The sequence below is a fragment of the Sinocyclocheilus anshuiensis genome, unplaced genomic scaffold (genome assembly GCF_001515605.1).
Source record: "Sinocyclocheilus anshuiensis isolate Anshui unplaced genomic scaffold, SAMN03320099.WGS_v1.1 scaffold1287, whole genome shotgun sequence".
In the NCBI taxonomy this organism is placed as follows: domain Eukaryota; kingdom Metazoa; phylum Chordata; class Actinopteri; order Cypriniformes; family Cyprinidae; genus Sinocyclocheilus; species Sinocyclocheilus anshuiensis.
The window spans coordinates 47644-53452 of NW_015539958.1; positions in this window are offsets into that span (position 1 = coordinate 47644).

Here is a 5809-nt window from a genome sequence, read left to right on the forward strand (position 1 = left end):
ATAACACCAAACCCAAGTATGTTTTTCATTCATCTATACAAAAGCGGAAAACTTAATCATTTTGTACTGCAATGCAAACATGGACCATGTTACATATACAGTCAAATTAATTCTGTGAATTCTAACAGTACAGAAGGATGATTCATTCAAAAATAAAATATAATAAACAAATAAATTGTATAATGCTACCCGTTGTTGGTTTTTTTTAGGTCATTGTTTTATAAGTGGCAAAGAGTGTTTGTTGGGTCATAGCCTTTGCTAGTATTATGGAAGAATGATTTGATTTGAGACATGTATAAAGTGTTTTGGTAGTTTTAATGCATTTTGGATGTGAAAGTTACAACTGTGCAAAGCTAAAAATTGAGAACTGTGGGAAGAGTTTTGAAAAACTGACCCAGGTATTGAGAAATATGTCCTAGAAATAAAAAAAATTTAAAAAACTTTACGTTTTTACACATCTACAGAAGAGTACAGGTGCATCTCAATAAATTAGAATGTCGTGGAAAAGTTCATTTATTTCAGTAATTCAACTCAAATTGTGAAACTCGTGTATTCAGTAAATTCAATGCACACAGACTGAAGTAGTTTAAGTCTTTGGTTCTTTTAATTGTGATGATTTTGGCTCACATTTAACAAAAACCCACCAATTCACTATCTCAACAAATTAGAATACTTCATAAGACCAATAAAAAAAAACATTTTTAGTGAATTGTTGGCCTTCTGGAAAGTATGTTCATTTACTGTACATGTACTCAATACTTGGTAGGGGCTCCTTTTGCTTTAATTACTGCTTCTAATTTATTGAGATGCACCTGTAAGTACAATTGTCTGCAATGTGCACAAAAACTAAATGCACATGGCTTACTGATCAAAACTTATGAGTAGATTCTCAGTGTGAACCGTCAAACTCTTCCAAATGTATAAACTTTCTGTCATCATGAGAGCCATCACATGCAAACTGATCCATTCAATTATAAAAATCTGTCAGACGTACATGTATATTCCATAATATGACATGGAATGTTTGTGATGTCTGCTATACTGGCAAATGACGTGCCATAGTAATGAAATAGGAATTATAATTTTTCCAATCAACTGACTTTTCCCAGTAAATCTACAAAACACCGTAGCATTCAGCTAGACAAAACTGACATTCTTAGTAGAGTATAGTAAGCAGCCAGTCTCAACAAAAATGTGGAACAAAATGAAATTTGTATATAACTAACCTTTCCAGGATTGACTGCCATGGTGAAAAAACATCTAAACATTTTGACCCATATGGTTCACATGATGACAAAAAATGTTGGTGCCATTGGCATGCAACATAGTTGACATGCAATAGAGTTTTGATGTCCAATAAAACAGCTGTGACAATTGCACTTACGGTTTAAAGAATGTCAAGACAAAAATTAGCCAAAGCAATTGAGAAAAACTGTAATACAAAAGCATCTCTTCCAGGTGCTGGAAACATTGCCGCCTCATAACCCACAATGTCAGAGCAAATGCAAACAAAAACAGAATGAACTCGGGCCTAGCCGTCACAGGAAACATGAGCAAGAGAGGAAACAAGTTGTCAGGGAAAATTAACGATGATAAATTATTCAGCGAATCAATGAATCGGGATAAAAAAAGATCCCTGTCTATAAGCACAGGATCCGTATCAGCAGCCTGGATACTGACAGATGCGAGCGCTGTGACAGATGAGAGCCCGGCGGTGTCTGAGGTCAAGGTCAGTGGTGCGGCCGTGATGGGAAGTGCTCTATGACTTCAATCTCCCACTTTCAATGAGCAATGCCATAAATCAAGGCCTGCGTGAGAGGAAAGGGCAAAAACAAAAGGCAGACCGGGCTGCAATAGGGCTTTTCCCATGAGAAATTAATTTACTCTTAATTTTTGCGCAATACAGTAATTTAACTCCAATCTGAGTGAATGTCATTCTTAGGAATGCTTGAGTGTTTCATGATTGACTCTGATGAGTGTGTCACTGTTTCTTTCCTTTGGGACTGTGCAAGGGGCCAGAGGTTCAACCTGATGATGCATCACTCGCCTCGGCTTGTCCTGATGTGGCTCAGCGGCGGATCTGATGTATGGAATTAAAACTGTGAATGAGTCAGCCGAGGCTAAACCATAGCAGGAGGATTCAAAGATGCCATACTTGAAATGACGGAGAGATAGAACAAGAAAGCACTCGCTTGGAGATATCGTTATCTAGCTGTACTTGAATCTTAGATCTTTTGCTCTTCGGGTTTTTTTTTCTGATGATGGTGGTGGTGAAAATTAAATGTGATTGATTTAGCATGCATAACTATTGATGTCCTTTTCAGCGAGGGATTCACTGATCCATGGATTTATTCACAGTGGAGTTCTTATCGGCGTGACCAATTCGAATGCTCTCCATGGTCTTAAGAGAGTGAATGAAGTGGTGGTCTGAGGATGTGCGCTAACTATGTATGTACTGCAATCACTCAGAGCTCAGAGAATTCAAGAGATGCTTTGGTAACCGCTGGTGAAACTGAAACAGATGTGCTTTACAACCCAGCAGGCCCAGATGATCAGCCTGTCAATACAAGGAGGCTGTGTTTGTCACTATCGACAGAAAGGCGGACAAAAAAATGAGATAGTATTTCTTTAAAAATGATTTTTAGATCAAGCAAATAATGCAAAAATAGTCAAAGATTGACCTAATTATTATAATTTTTTGTGTGTTTACTTTCAGGAACAGAAATACAGCATCTAAATGCTGTTTTTCTGTTACAATATACTCAGAGGTCAAACAAAAATAGCAGATGATTTGAATTAATGCATTTTTGGAGTTAAAATAGGCCTACACTGAAAAATATCCAGTCCCATTTGCCCTCTTCCCAGTATGTGCTAGGATATGAATAATTAAAATGGTGTATTGTTTGCCTGTTTGCTAGTTCTATTTACTATGTTTTTGATCTTGCTGTCACATTTAGTAACTTGTTGTCTTGTGATTTCAGAATAATCAGGTAAATGTTACTCTTGTTGTGCGTCTTGTCTTTAAGTTTGTGTGGGTGTCATTTCAAAGTACTTCAGTTTATTTGTCTTGTGATGAATATTCTTGTGATGTTGTCAGTCGTTTAAGACTGCAAACCCTTTGCTCTGCATTATGTGTAATGAAACACTTTTTTTATAACAGTTTGAACCATAAAGGGAATGTAAATAAATTTCTTTTTAAAATGATTCTTAAGAAATCTTCTTACAGGTACATAATTTAAATAGATTATTGTTAGCTGAAAGTTTAAAATTTTTACATAAGTTTTTTATTTGCTTCAAAAAGTTGGAAAAAATTATTTTTGCAGGCATGAACCCTGCTGGAGCAGATGAGAATCCATGTGCCAAGTTTAAGGTATTTCATGCATGTTTTTGTGACAGTACATTGTTACAAAACATTTCTATTTCAAATAAATTATGTTCTTCTTAACTTAATATTCAAAAAATCGTATAGTTTAATCCTTAAAAACGTATCATGGTTTCCACAAAAATATTAAACAGCATGATTGTTTTCATCATTTTCATCGTTTCTTAAGCATCAAATCAGCATATCAGAATGATTTCTGAAGGATCATGTGACACTTATCCCCCTCTCGCGTTACACTGGATGTGCTTGCTTTTTCCTCGTGATGCGTCGGCCCCCGTTTTCAAACTGGCACAGCGCTTACTCGTGCATTTGCTAATTTAAACATGAAGAGGACTTATCCGTCTGCCAGCCAGAAGCGGAAAAAAAGCAAGAAGAGGAGGAAAAGAGGAAATATGACAGCGGTAAATGATGGAAATAAGATTGACGGAAGGATATGACAAACAAATGTTTTCATTGTTAATTCCAGCTTATTTTCGTTTAATCATTTGCAAGATGAATTACTGGTAATAGTCCAATTACTAATATGGTTACTGGGAAACCAAAAGTTTACAATAGTAGGCTGTTGATGTCTGGGCTTATTTATTTATTTATTTACTTATTTTTAAATGATATGAGACTCATAGACATTTTATAATAAATCCAAAAGCAAGACATGAGAAAAACTAGGGAGTTGAAATGGCTACTGAGCTAATGAGTGATCCTTTGCTGCCATCTACTGGATATAATGGTAATGTCATGTCATTTTCATCTTAATTCTTTGTTTTCCACCAGGAGATAATTTTTCCCCCTTCTTCTCCATGAATGAAAGTGAACATTTAAAATCAATTTTGGCAGAGTTAAAAAAAAAAAATAATAATTAAGGCTTTAAATTATTATAAGTTTTTAAAAAATGTAGGGTTTTATTTTGAGGGGGGGTGCTCATCTTTGTCATCCATGATTAGTTTGCTTCCCTCGGTACTGTGTCTTGCTGCTAGTGGGGAGCCCACTAATCAATATAAATAAATATCATTGCATTTACTTAGTTGACATTATTTAAATAAATGTTTTATTTATTAAGGATGACAACGACGATCAATGGCACAAAACATGTCTAAACAGCGAGAGAGAGAGAGAGAGAGAGAGACTGCCTGAATGACTGAGCGCGTTATCTTTTCAATGTTTAGGGGTAACGTACTCCCTCATGACTGGTGTCAGTGCTATAAAGTGATTCGTGAAGCATCAGCTGCATCCGAAAACTCAGGCAGCTGACTTGCTGCTTCGCTGCCGTATGAGGAAATAACTTTGCAGGCAGCGTTTTTGCACGAAGGCACCTCATGAAACTGATTTCGGACAGGCTTCTGAGGCAGAGTAACGGTTTAATGATCTACAGCAAAATATAGAGAGCTTTGGTGATAACTAAGTGAATATTTCATTACTGCAATATTAATTTCTCGCTAGAAATGACATCAAAAGTGGAAAACGTTTATCAAAAACGTACATTTACACACAAACTGACCACCGACCGCAACTTTCAGACGCCATCTTTATTTTTTATCTTAACTGTCACAGAATGGAACGCACAGGATTATGGGATATCAAAGGCAGCGAAGGATACATCTATGCTGCCTTCAAAAATCGGCCAGATGAAGGCATCTCAGGAGAGAGGAACTGAAGCTAACTTTGAATTCGGACGTGCCTTGATGCCTTCCTGCCTTGGAATGCGTCCTCCGAAGGCAGCATTTTTCAGTTTTCGGATGCAGCCATCAGCTTCAGCTTTTCCCCCTGTCGTTTACCCCTCACGTCACTACCTGCGCCCTTGTGCCATTGCTCGTGACCAGAAGAGAGGATGAGTCGTTTTGAGGGGAGGGGAGGTTAACGTTTTTGATTAAAGATTACGAGGGCACATTAATTTTAAAAAAATAATGACGTTCACAGATAAATTATTTATAATAACACTACAATATTCCATTAAAAAATAAGAATTTTCTATTTTGATTTCATGGTGACTTTAAAGCACAAAGAGTTTCATAACAACAAAAGTTCATAATTTGGATGTTTAAAACTATTTTTAATTGTTCTCTATCCGAGTAGTTAATATATAATTTATCTTTCTAATAAGCACCTTGTAGTATCATGACCTTGCCTTGAGCATGGCTAATTAACTACATTTGTCACCCTGTTCTCGTCAACCTGTTGCTTTATTAAAGGCACAGCTATATCTCAACATATATCAAAATGTCTTAATGAACTAACACAACAGTTCAGTCATTGTTTATCTGATAAAATTTCATAAAAATCACCTTTTCAAAATGGAAAAAGCGCCCATTTCATGGAATGACCTCCGTGTAGTTTACATGTGTCACCGGGAGAGGGCGCAGGCCATATTTCATACACACACACACACACACACACACACACTATCTCTCTCTCTCGCGCTCTCTCTCCCCT